This window comes from Balaenoptera musculus, chromosome 1 (assembly GCF_009873245.2).
Source record: "Balaenoptera musculus isolate JJ_BM4_2016_0621 chromosome 1, mBalMus1.pri.v3, whole genome shotgun sequence".
Lineage (NCBI taxonomy): Eukaryota > Metazoa > Chordata > Mammalia > Artiodactyla > Balaenopteridae > Balaenoptera > Balaenoptera musculus.
Genome location: NC_045785.1, coordinates 6,902,364 through 6,916,544, shown reverse-complemented (window position 1 = coordinate 6,916,544; position 14,181 = coordinate 6,902,364).

Here is a 14,181-nt window from a genome sequence, read left to right as displayed (position 1 = left end):
ACCTGCCAATGAAGGGGACATGGGTTCGAGCCCTGGTCCAGGAAGATCCCACATGCCATGGAGCAACTAAGCCCGTGTGCCCCAACTACTGAGCCTGCGCTCTAGAGCCCGTGAGCCACAACTACTGAGCCCGCGTGCCACGACTATTGAAGCCCGCACACCTACAGCCCGTGCTCCACAGCAAGAGAAGCCACCGCAATGAGAAGCCCGTGCACCGCAGCGAAGAGTAGCCCCCGCTCGCTGCAACTAGAGAAAGCCCGTGCGCAGCAATGAAGACCCAGCACAGCCAAAAATTAATTAATTAATTATTTTTTTTTAAAAAAAAGACTCTATGTAAAGATTCTAGAAAGGTAACCCTTCTGTCCCAAATGACAGATCACAGACCTCCGATAGTCAGGGATTCATATCTCCTTCCTGTCCCCCACAGCAGTTTACCATGTTTGGTAGACACCTTGAAAATGAGTCCAAACTCACAGGTCTGGCCTCTCTACTCCATCCTCGTCACAGGATGCCCCATCTTCCAGCCAGGGGGTCAGCTGCCACATTCATTAAGCAAACATTTAGTGGGAGTGAGCTCCCATTCTGTGCTGGGAGCTTCTAAGGTTAGCATTGATCCCACAGGGACCAGTTTGGAGAATGAGATGAATCAGCTCCCATGCTGAATCAGCTCCCATTCTGCCTCACTCCTGGAAAATACCTCCAAGAGCTTAGAGCATCAGGCCTACCACCCTTCTGCACAAAGCCCGGCACTTTCTGGCTGGGAATTGGTGATGCTCGTTCTGGGTGGCCTATTTCCTCATTGGGGATGCTCTGCATTTTCCTCTCCAGGAGGCATCAGGTTGGAAGAAGAAAGAATTAAGGCATCCAAACCTATAGCATGATCACAGACGAGGATTCTGAGAGTGGAAGTCTGCCCAGCCGAAGTTCCAGGCTGAGCAGGGAAGCATCAGTAGGCCTCCTGCCTGCCTCTGGGGACGGGGTCTGCGGGGTAACTCCCAGACACGGGAACATGCCGTCTGTCATCACAAGGAGGCAGGGGAGAGCAGGGCACTGCTGGTGTGGCCAGCGGGGCAGCACGTTCTCTGGAGAAGTGCATCCAGGGCTGACCGCTGGCCAGCTGTGAGCTGTGAGACATCAGCAGGGCCAGTGTAATGAGGGGAGAGACCACCGGAGCAGTGAGGAAAGAGAAGGGCGAGTCCACCCCCAGGGTCTCCCTCTGTGGCCACACCGTGATGAAGTTGGACCGGCATCTCTACGCTCTTCCACGGGATCTTAACTCTGACCTTTGCAAGGTCTCCCAGAAACACTCTCCTGAGGGCCAGCACTGGGTATATCAAACTTGCAAAGCATTCAGGGCCCTCCTGGAATTCTGCATCCCTTTATTTCCCCATGACTAATCTTGCTCAAGCAAATATTGCTTGAAAACTGCAGGAGAGAAATACTTATTGTCCTCCACCCCAGCCACTGGAGACAGTCCTTCCCCACCCTGTGACCTGGAGCTCAGACTTGGTGTGGCCAATGGGAAGTGAGCAGATGTGCAACTCAAACAGACACTGAAATGAGCTTGCACCATTGGGCTTTCCTTCTTGGCACCTCTGTGACAACCAGGAGAAGAGCTTCCCAGGGGTTTCCGCTTCCCCTTCTTCCCTGGGATGAGTGCATAGAACACAGCTGTGAGCCACATCAGGGAGCCCTAGAGCCCAAAGCAGAGTCACCCAGTCAAGCCTGGTGGGACCAGCTGGCCCCCAGCCACCCTGCAGACATGTGAGTGAGAAGAAATGGTTGTGGCTTGAAGCCACTGTGTTTTGGGGTGGTTTATTATGCAGCAACAGCTGACTGATACAAGAGCCTATGGTGTACCAAGTTCTGAGATAAGTAAGAGTGAAACTAACTCCTGTGACAAGTGTACAGAGGAAGGGGTACATGGGATAGTGTGCAATGGGAAAATAGGATCAGGCTGGATAGGATGGGAGCTGGGAGCTGGAGGAGAAGCAGGGGATGACTATGAGAAGAAGGCAAGGAAGGGAAATCCAGTCAGAGAGGCCTTGGGGCAACACTTCATGGCAGGAGGGAGCACGGCACTTGGAGGAGCTGTAGAAGGAAGGAGCCAGGAGAGGTGTGGTGAGGGGGAGGGGGGTCGTCCATGCAGGCTGAAGAGACAGGCAGAAGGCAGACTGCCTAGAGCTTTGTGGGCACATTAAGAATTCTGATACACATTTTGCAAATATCACTTCCACTGCTGAGTGGGAATCAGATGGGAGGAAAACAGTCAAGCAAGACAAAATAATAATAGTTTAGCCATTAAACAAAGTCAAGGACCTTTAGTTGCTCCTCAAGGACTCTACATAATATTCTGAGCCATGTTCTTTGAGCTGTTTTGCAGGTACTGAAGCCCCCACCAGGTGGAAGAAATTAAGTGCATGCTGCCCACAGGCATGTAGACCCCAGACCAGTTGGAACCAGAAGGTTGATGATTCTGACTCCTGATTACCTCACCACCAACCAATCAGAACAATGTCCACAAGCTGATCACACACCCCACAACCCCCCTCCCTCACCCTGTCTTTAAAAACCTTTCCCTGAAAGCTTTCGGGGAGTTCAGGCCTTTTAAGCGCCAGCTGCCTGGACTCCTTGCTTGACACCTGCAATAAACATTGTGCTTTCCTTCACCACAACCTGGTGTCAGTAGACGGGCTTTACTGCGAGCAGGCAGGCGAGCGAAGCCAGGTTTGGTTTGGTAACAGTGGGACCCCTGCCCCCTTCACCAGCTCCCAGGGCACTGGTGACCAAGGTTTTTCCCCACAGACAAGAGACTAGAGGGAGCTTTTTTGGGGAAGCTAACCTGTCCAAAAGCAAAGACCTGCAGATCCTCACATTTGAGGGTCCTCGACAAACAAGGGCACTCCACAGTCGATGAGCACCACCTCCACCGTCCCATCCCCCCACCCCACACATACTCTGAGTTTCCATCAGCTTTCTAAGCCTCACTTTCAAACAGGAAGGGGAGCCAAGGATGACAGACATCTGAGCAGAGTCTCTGATTCGGTCAGGAGAGGCGAGGCTATGATGGTACCCAGCTCCCCACAGCTCAGAGCATTGATTTCTCGTCCACACTCCCTGTTCATCTCACTGTAGGGAAGCTCTGCTCCATGTTGCCCTCACTAAGGGACCCAGACCAGTGGGGCCTCCATCATCTGTGGGCTGCTGTAGCAAAGAGAAGGCACGATCATTTCCGTAATGACTCTCTACCCTTATCAATAATTTTGGTTGTTGTTTTTCTTTTTTTTTTTTAACCCAGAGGAGGATTGATTGATTGATTGATTGATTGATTGATTGATTGATTGATTTATGGCTGTGTTGGGTCTTTGTTTCTGTGCGAGGGCTTTCTCTAGTTGCGGTGAGCGGGGGCCACTCTTCATCGCGGTGTGCGGGCCTCTCACTATCGCGGCCTCTCTTGTTGTGGAACACAGGCTCCAGATGCCCAGGCTCAGTAGTTGTGGCTCACAGGCCCAGTTGCTCCACGGCATGTGGGATCTTCCCAGACCAGGGCTCGAACCCGTGTCCCCTGCATTGGCAGGCAGATTCTCAACCACTGCGCCTTGGTTGTTGTTTTTCAATGACCTGAAACTTACAGAAAAGTTGCAGGAACAGTGTAAAGAATTTTTTTTCTTGAACCACTTGAGAGTTCTGGCATGATGCCTCATCACTCCCAAAAGAAGGCTTCTCCCCTGCCTAACCACAAGACATCCATCTGAATCAGGAACCTCACTTTGGGATGTGAGCACATCTCATCCTCAGACCCTACGAGTTCTGCCAGTTGTCTCAATGATGGCCTTCAGAGCAGAAATCCCAGTTCACAATTACGTGTCACCTTTAGTGGTTGCATCTCTTTGGCTCCCTTCTATCTCTCCTTGAGTCTCATGACCTGGCCCCTTTGGAAGATGACAGGCCAGTTATTTTGCGGATGTCCCTCCATCTGGGTTTGTCAGTTTCCTCACGGCTAAGTTCAAGTTGGGCCTCTTTGCCAGGAAGATCACAGAAATGATGCCTCTCGTGGCCTCCCGTCAGGTGGCGCTTGGTTTTTATTTGTCCCATTACTGGTGACATTAACTTTGACCATGTAATTAAGGTAGTGTCTGCCAGACTTTTCTATTGTAAAGTTACTCTTTTCCCCTTTGGAATTAACACATATTTTGTGGGTAGGTGCTTTGAGACAATGTAAAGATTCCATTTCTGGTCAAACTTTCATTTTATTTCTCTGTTTATATTGGTATGAACTCATGGATTCCTACTTCAGAGGATTACAATCCATTACTATCATGATTTATTTTAATGCTCAAATTGTGCCTATTTGGCCAATGGGACCCCCATCAAGCTGTCTTCTGTAATGTCCTTTTGACAAATCTCCACCATTCTCTGAACATTTCCTTTCCTACGCAGCGAGATGTTCCAGGCTCATTTTATGCTTACCCTGCAACCAGCCATTTCTCCAAGGAGCCCTGATTCCTCTTGCAGGAGAGGGATATTTAGAACGCAGGATCTGGGTGTTCATTCTCCCGGGCCCTTGCCCATGCTGGACCCCTGCTCAGGGAGCAACCGTGCTGGCTTGGAGCAGGAGTCTGGAAGGCTCCAGAAGTGGAGCTGGTGGATGACGGTGTTGAGAGGAGAGTCACAGTTTTCTCAGGGATTTGAAGGGAAGAATTAGTGACAGGAAATTAAAAGACAAGGCAATAATTAACTACAGGAAAAACATAACAAAATCCATACCAGAAAGGAATAGTATACAATGTGGCTCAGCTGTAAATGATATTTGGATACTCATTACCATAGATACAATAAATGTTTATTTAATCAAAATGGTGATATAACTAAATTATGAAGTTGGAAGGAAAAGAATGTGGATTCTCATCTCTCATAGATGGAAGATAATAATAACAGTAAAAATCATGATGATGTTGATGGCCAACACTTATTGAGAGAGTCTTACGTGCCAGGTCCAAAGTACATGTGTTGGTCCATTTCCTCCTCACATGAGCCCCACGGGGTAGGTACTAGTATCCCACATTATAGATAAGGAAACTGAGGCATGATGAGATAAATAACTTGTTCATGGTTGTTCTACTAGGAAGTGCAGAGCCTGGATTTGAACCCAGGTAATCTGGCTCAAAAGTCAGCATCTTAACCATTATTCTATGTAGTTTCTTAGATTTTAGACATTTGGATGATGTTATAAGTGAAAAAAGAAATGAAACAATAGTATTAGCAAGCTGTTGAGAAATACAGTTCTAAATTTCAGAAGAAACAGCTAAAAATAATTGCAAGTAGCCACCTCTTGGGTGTAGCAACTGCGCCTGGGGAGGGGCGGGACAGGAAATTGCTGGGGTTTTTTTGTTTTACTTGTTTTACTTTACTCTGATATTTTAAAAACTATTTGCATGCATTATTTTGATTAAAATACAAATCAAGTCCAAAAAAGGAGCTTCAAACAGTACAAAAGGGATCCCCAGTCTCCTCCCCCAAGGCAACCCTCTGGCCAGCTTCCTGTGTGTCATCCAGACCTGTTTGTGCTCTCACCTGGGGGCTGCGTACCACACACGGCTCTCTCCCTTTGCTTCTCTCTCGGAGATGGTCCAGTCCAGGCACTAGCATCTCTCCATTGTGTTCCACTGTGGCTCGGAATCAGGACAGGTGTCCCGGCTGGAGGGGGCCCCAGGAGAGCTCTTCCCCAAGTGCCTGAGGATCCACATGAAGCCAGCCACCCAGACATGGGAGCAGGGCTGTCAGGTCCAGGCAGAGCTCAGAGCCCGGGTGTCTGACACAGAAGGAGAGCTCCTGCCCGGCCTCCAGGCCCATGGAGGATCTAGGGGAGGTGAGGTCAGTAAGCCAGGCGGCCCGGGGCATCAGAGCCCCCTTCGCATTTTATGGGTCGCCTGGTTGCCTTTGTCCTCTGACTTGTAGGTGTCACAGAGATGCCCAGTGCCTCTCAGGATGGATGGCACTCTGGGACATTGGGTCCGCCCTGCCCCAGGAATCTGCCCTCAGGAGTGGGCGGGCCCCTCGCTGTCCCCCACCCTGTCCTTGTTCCATCCCCCTGACCGCTCAGTGTTGGGGAAGCTGAGTCTGGGTGAGGTCCCCAGGGTGCCCACTCACTACCCAGAAGGAGGAGGACTGGGGTGGAGTGAGCTGAGTTTCCTTTCTATTTAAAGAAAAAAACCCAAGTCAATATTTTTAGGTGCCGGCTAAGAAGCTGCTTCCTCTGAACAGGGTCTTCGTCTGCTGTGTGGCGGGGAGGTGTCTGACCCAGCCTGCGGAGTTGGGACGGGGAGAGGAAGGCAGGGTGGTGTCCAGCTTCCTGGGCTGGTTCAGGACACATGCTGACATCTGGTTTTAAGTGAAGGGTCTCTTTTTTTCCCCACTCAGCCAGTGGGTTTGTCTGGAGCTCCAGAAGGAACTTTCAGGAAATTAGTGGCAATTTGAACCCAGGCTCCTTCTGGCCTCTGGATTTCATTCTGATACCAGACCACCCAGGCGGCTGGCACGTACCAAGAGTGAGCTGAGCTGTGTGGAAGCCACATCTGGGAGACACTCTGCTGCGGACGCCTGAAGCCAGGGCCGTCTGCGGGATTGTCAACCTGCGTTTCTCTGCGCCCAGCAGGGCCAGTTGCAAGAAGCTTCTCCAATGACTCTGTAGCTTGTGCACGTGTGGAGGTCTCCTCTGTCCCCCGGGGTGGCTGGGAAGGACACAGGGACTACAGACAAGGCCCAAGAGAGAAGATCCATCTCCCCTTAGGGGCTTCCGGCCTCTGGGTGCCCCCGGGGAGGTGAAGGTCTGGGCACATGGGCAAGGCAAGTGCTGAGGGGGGGCTGGGTGGCCCCCGCCCGGGCTGGGCTGCTGGATGGAGAGATTTGCTGGTAAATCGGCCTCCATAGCGACACCCTGTGAAGGCCCTGTGCTTTCCAAGGGCTTCCAGGCCATAAGTAGGAGTAGGTCCTCCAGGACCCTGGGGAGGCCTGGGAGTTACATCCCATCAGGGCTGCCAGGGCCCGAGAGAGAACCATTCTCTGGGGTTCTGGCAGCTCCAACACCCTTGGCTTGTGGATCATGAGACCGAGGCCCAGAGACGGCAAGGGGCTGAGCCTGCATCCCACAGCAGCCTTTCCTCTCCTGAGTCCCAGTGCCTGTGAGACCCCCCTGGGGTGGGTAAGCGCCCCGCCATGCGCTCCCACAGTTCCCAGCCAGGCTGCTGTCGCCTGGGCCTTGTCTCTCTCCCTCCACCAGACAGGGAGTCCTGGGGAGGGTCCGCCTCGCCCTGTGCCCCGTTTATCCAACGCCACGCACAGTGCCTGGCACACAGTAGGTGCTCAACAAATGTGGGTGGGTGACTGTGACACCAGTTGTCGGCATTTCCTGAAGACGTAATTTGTGACCCCAACTTGTGGAGCTGTTTCCTGACTCCCTGGCCTGCTCCCGGAACCCCAGAACTGCCATCTTTCCCAGAGCCTTGCTGCTCCAGGCCGAGTTCAGCACCTGAGAGCCTGCTCTGTGTAAGACAGAGGCCCTGGCACCTAAGAGACCCCAACTGTCGGAAGAGCGGGCATGGCGGGGAATACACGACCTGCTCTCGCTGGGACCCGTGCCTCCGGGCCGTGGGCCTCTCCTGACGAGGGCCATGCTGAACCCCTGGCTCTGTGCCTCCTTCCCACAAAGTCGGGTTCATCTTCCCGGTTAGCAGAGGAGGAGACCAAAGTTCACAGTGGTGAAACTGGGCCATCACTCTGCAACTAAGCAGCAGGGCCGGGATTTAAAGCCAGATATAACTGACTCCAGGGCCTAACTCTTAACCCCACAAAGCGCTGTCTTCTCCCAGGGATCCTGGAGAGGCCCAGGATGGCAGGATCCGCGTCTTTGCTCCCAACATCCTACCGAGGGGCGGAAACTGTGCCACAGGCTAGTCGAGCACCCTCGCTCTTTGGACAGCCCTCAGGCCCCAAAGGAAATGGCTCTTGGCAGGAGCCCTTCTGGAGTGGGAGCCACTGCGTGGACAGAGCCGGAGCGGGGACCTCGCGGAGGCAGCAAACGCGGCTTCTCTGCGGATCCAAAACACACGGCCGCACAACCTGACAAGCCGGTCCTGAAGCTGTCGCTGACTCCGTCAACGAGCACTAACTGGGGGCCGACTGTGTACCAGACAGCGGGGCCCCAGAGACGAGCAGTCGGCCGGGCTAGTGGGGAGGGTATGTCGCCAGACAAATCACAGGTTGCTATGGAAGGGGGGACCCTGCCTGCCTTGTTCATGGCTGTGTCCCCAGCACTTGCCACAGTGCTGAGTTATTTGTGGAATGGATGGATGGAAGGATGGATGGAAGGATGGATGGATGGATGGATGGAAGGATGGATGAATGGATGGAAGGATGGATGGATGAATGGATGGATGAATGGATGGAAGGATGGATGGATGAATGGATGGATGGATGGATGGATGGATGGATGGATGGATGGATGAATGGATGGATGGATGGATGGATGGATGGATGAATGGATGGATGGATGGATGGATGGATGGATGGATGGATGAATGGATGGATGGATGGATGGATGGATGGATGGATGAATGGATGGAAGGATGGATGGATGGATGGATGGATGGAAGGATGGATGGATGAATGGATGGATGGATGAATGGATGGATGGAAGGATGGATGGATGGATGGATGGATGAATGGATGGAAGGATGGATGGATGGATGGATGGATGAATGGATGGAAGGATGGATGGATGAATGGATGGATGGAAGGATGGATGGATGAATGGATGGATGGAAGGATGGATGGATGGATGGATGGATGAATGGATGGAAGGATGGATGGATGAATGGATGGATGGAAGGATGGATGGATGAATGGATGGATGGAAGGATGGATGGATGGATGGATGGATGAATGGATGGAAGGATGGATGGATGGATGGATGGATGAATGGATGGAAGGATGGATGGATGGATGGATGGATGACTCCAGGGACGGGCACTTTGGCTGATCTCCATCTTGCTGAGCCCTCACACCACAGCCAGACCTGGCTGGACCCCTCCCCAGTGAGCAGCCCCCTTGACAGCCCCACCATCCCAGGAAGTGATGTTCCAGCTTTCCCTACCAACCATCCTAACCCAACACAAGTGGGAATATCTCTGGTATCTTGTGTTTTATATTGGAAAGGGATAGAATTTTACTTTCTGCTCCAGCTTTGTTTTAGCATAAAAATGTTTGCCTTCAACTCTTGGAGCACAGATTTTGTCCTAGGATGTGGTGCTTTGTTTGTCCTGTGGCTTCAAGTCCCCCCAGCTCTGTGTAGTGAAGTTTTTGAGAAGTTTGAGAAGCTGGGACCGACCCGGGTTAACGTCCACACTCCTTGGCTGGCCTTCAAGGCCCTGAGGTCTGGCCTCTGTCGCCTCTGCTGCCCACAATGGCCACTTGGACTGTCCCCCGCCCCCAGCAGCACAGGACTGTGTGTGACCCCCCCGCAACCAATACAGGCTGCTTCAGGCCCCCACCCTCCTCTTCCGGCTGATGTCTACTCACCCTTCAGGACTTGACTCAGCACCTTCTCCTCCAGGAAGACCTCCTGGCCCCCAGATGGAGCTCAGTGCTCTGCCGTGTCCTCCATCACCCCCTGGTTTATCACATTTCCAATGTAGTGTTAGAATAATGTTCCACATGTGTCCACTGTACAATCCAGCGGATGACAAAAATCCAATCCAAATTATTTTAAGTTGGAAAAAGAGGTGGGATGGATTGATTCACAAAACTGGGAAGGCATGGGGGGGCAAACCTGGGAGTGACGGGGATGGTTGGAACCCTCTGTGCCTCTTGTCTAAGTGGCTTCTTTCTCTGGGACAGGAGGCCTGGCTGCCTGCTCCCCAGGCAAACACACAAACAGGTCTGAGTCACAGAAAAAACACTCTTTTCCACCAGTTCCAGGTAGAAAATTCCAGGGAAGCTGTATCAGTCCGGACCCCAGCCTGCTGGCTCACACAAATTAGGCTTATTTGAGGAGAGCTGCAAAGGGGGCTCTTTACAGAGGCCTGGGCCCATTAGGGAAACCAGGGGGGACAGCACAGCCCTCGGGATGGGGTGGGAGGGCTATTCCCACCCCCAGGTCTGAAGGGCCCGTGCGAGGGAACAAGCACTGGAACCCCAAGGGAGAGACACACAGGGCGTCTGGCTGCACAAGCGCTGTGACCTTCCTTCAAGGACATGGCCAGCCCAGGGGACCCTTCACAGCTGGGGTAATAAATTACCCTCCTGACTCTTGTCCCATCGATGGATGCGACTGGAACCGGGGGCCATGCAGACCAACCTGCTGGGACCCAGACGGGGGCGAGGGGCGGCAGGATGCAGAGTGGGGCACACGGAGGACACCCGTGCACCCCCCTCTCTCCGTGGACCTCTCTGCGGCCGGGGAGGGAGCCTGGCCAGTCCAGCCTCGGGCATCTGCCCTCCTCGGGGTGGGGGGGGGGGCCCGGAGGGAGGAAAGCGTGTGGGAAGGTGAACCCCACAGTCTTGACACCCACTCAGCACACCGGGCCGCAGGGGTCAGGGCCTGTGATGGGCCTCGTCCTCTCTCCGGGGCTCAACACCAAGCAATAAATGTCAAAACGGATGAAAGCGGCTGTCCCAAAGCCTGGTGCTCAGGGGCTGCTGGCACAGATGTGTTCAGCCGCCTCCTGGGCAGTGCGCGAGGCCCCAGGTTCCAGCCTGGGGCTCAGGCTGCAGGGACAGCGGGAGGACGGGCTTTGGGCTCCTTCCCTGCCACGCTCACACCACACAAATGCCTTCTCCAGGGCGTGGCGGGCAGGCCGGGGGTCCTCAAGATCAGGCCTGGGAAGAGGCCCAGAGGAGCGGCCTCCCTGCCGGGCCAGGCTGAGCGGGTACAGCAGGCATCCCGGAGCGGAGCTGCTGGGTGGATTCTGGGGCGCTGGGGTGTGGGGGCAGGGAGGCCTGGAGAGCGAGGGGGAGAGAACGGGCCACGAGAGTCCCTTTCTAGGAAAAACCGAGCCTGTTTGTGATGGAGTCGCCAGGGTGGCCGTCCCAGGATGGGGACGCATGGACACAACCCTCACAGGGGAGGCTGCAGCAGGACCCCGGCCCCAAACTGCTTCCGGATCACCTGAGGTCCAGCCCAGGGACCTTCCCGCCTCAGGTGACCAGCGCACGGCACCTGCAGCCACTCGCAGCCCGTCTGTTGGGTTCAACCAGCTTGGAACGTCGCTCAAATTCAAGACACGGGTAACTGCGCCTCTGCCGTCCCTGGCCGTCTACCCCGCCTTTTAGGATTTTGTGACAAACCTCCACAGAAGCACAAGAAGTCATAATATTTGCAAAGAATCAAACCACGGCTGCAGTGGGAGAGGTCGTTGTGGTCCTGGACTTTCTGAGGCACTGGGAGTAATTTTAGCATTTGCTGAGGAGAAGGCAAGGAAAGTACCATGGTTGTGCTGAACTTCAAGAGCACGGGGGCCCCCGTGGACACTCCCTCCCGCCTCACCTTCTAACTTCGCTCCCGAACACGGGTAGGCGTCCGAGCAGATGGCCTGAAAACTCGTTGTAAACACTATCCTCAGCTTGGGTTTCTTGGGGGATGACTTGATTCTGAAACAGCTTTTTGATTAGAAAAACTTTTGGGTGGATGTTCCATTTTCCGGAACACGGAATAACAACTGCTAAAATGGTTATTTCTATTCACTAGACGGCCCCGATTTCTAAGGACCAGAAGGCACCGGGTGAAAAGTTTGAAGCTCTCCAGCGTGAGTTCACCCTGCGTGGAGGGTCCACGTGGGTCTGGGCGCATCTGCTTCTCCTCAGGGAGCGACCCACCTGATGATCGCAACACCCCAGGGATGGGCAACTGCCCCCCATCCCCATCCAGTGATCAATTCAGAGACGGGTGCCACCCGAATTCCCATGAGGAGGGGCTTTGGGGCAGGAATCTGACGAAAAAGGGAAGCCCAGTACTTGCCTTCGGGCTGCACTGATTGCCCAGAACTTGAGAAACATTGAGAAAACCTCAACTGTTCCTATCCAAGAATTTTCGGGGTGCTCTGATGGGGTGGGGAGGGAAGTGAGAGGGCTCTCCAGGCACCTCCTGGTGCCGCCACCACAGTGACCCTTGCTGGACCCAACCAAGTCCTCCCCAGGGTGTCCCAGGCAGAGCCGTGAGCCCGAGGCCCTCGCTCCCTTGGGCATCCCGGGGCCATCAAGATGCTGTGAGCTGCCGGCAACCACGTCCCTCCCAGGAAAGGCCAGGTACACGAGGCAGGACTGAAGCCAGCATGCACAGTAGGATCGCCAGATTAAACACAGGCCACCCAGGTAAATTTGCATTTCGAATGAACAACAAATAATGTTTTAGTCTAAGTCTGTCCCAAATATTGCCTCGGACATACCGCTACTAAGATCGTATTTGTTCTTTACCTGAAACTCAAACTTAACTGGGCGTCTTGTAGATTTATTTGCTAAATCTGGCAGCTCTAATGAAAGGAGAGCCTAACAGCTTCCTGGCGACACGGGCTGACTTCCCTGAGTCCAGCCCGGCTGAAGCTGCTCCCACCCTGGGCTTTCCAAGGAGAGGAGCCGGGCACTTCCTTCTTCTTTCAGATCTAGTTTGAGATGGGTTTCTGTCATTTGCGACCAAAGGAGTCTGGGTTAAAATAGCAAGTGATGGCCACCGTTCAGCAACAAAATATCACGTGGCCTGGGAATCCAGGGGCTTGGAAACCCAAAGTGTAGCACCAGGGGCTCAAGAACTCTTGAAGGAGGATTTTTGGGCCTGGCACCCTGGCCTGCAGCCTCTTCTCACTTCTCTTTCAGGGGTCGGGCTCCCCACACAGCCTGTGACCATGCCAGCCCCATGGTTCCCTCGTCTCTCTTCTGACCTAGAGGTTTCCAGCCTCCTCCTGTGTCTTCAGATTCTCCCCTCCTTTCCTTCCTAGGCCATTGATTATTCTTGTGGTTATAATTATTGTCGTATCGATTACAAAGTAGTTCACGTGTACCGGGTCCTTTTAAACCTCACATTTCTGTAATTTTAAAAGAATAAAAAGGGTTTTTGCCTTCTAAGTACGCTTTGTTGCAGCATTGTCTTCCAACAGATAAAAGCCAGACATAACCTAAGTGTTCAACCACAGAGGACAGGACTTGTTAACAGGATGTTATCAGTTGATGGATCTCATGCTTGCGTGGAAACAAAGACCATGAGGACGCGTGGAGAATGCTCACGATGAGATAAGCATGAAATAAAGCAGGACACAGAACTGTGACGACAGAGACCGCTGAGATGAGAGTCTCGTGGGCGAGGGAGGTGGCCGGACACGACAACGATTACTAGGCAGGGTGGCAGGCGCTGTGGACAACTTTCCTCTATTTCATGTTTTTAGTGGTGTCTTTTTTATACGTAAGTAGAAATCCAGACGGGAGAAAATTCACCTTTTCCAAACTGCCTCCCCTCTTGATTGGAAGTGAGAAGGGGGACAGACCTCAGCTTTGGGGGCCACGTAATGAAATTCACAAAGAGAATCAAGGAAGAGGACAAGACAGCAGTGAAAGCAGGAGTCCCCCGCCCCCGACCAGGGCTTCACTTTCAGGGTCGGCGGACACTACCCTGGTCCCCCAGATTCAGTGTCAGCCGGCAGGTCTTGACGATGGTCACCTCTTGACGACCATCAGCGAAACGGGGTCTCTCGCCTGGGCTGCGTTGGCCCCCGCTGTGGAGGCCACTGAGAAATCTGCTAGTGAAGAGGGCACGGAGGAGAAAGAGGAACTCGAAGAGGGATGGACGGACGGACCACCCAAAATAAAGGGCAGATGAGGCTCCAGGAGGACATGAGTTTAGGTTCACCTTTTGCTAATATTGCTAATTTCTGCAGTGGAGGGGACTGGACTGCAGTGATTTTTTTTTTTTTGAACATTCATTTGTGTACTTCTTGGCACTCTATGAATTCACTTATAATAAATAAGCCTTATTTTACCAAAATATTTGTGACGTTTTTCCTTACAAAAAGACAGCAGGCAAAGATCTTACAGTGGTTAATGCTGAGTGGAAGTAATCTGCATGGGTTCGTAGTCTTGTCTTTGCGCATTTCTGTATTTTTCCTTTTTTTTTTTTTTTTTGTAATTGAAAAATAAAGG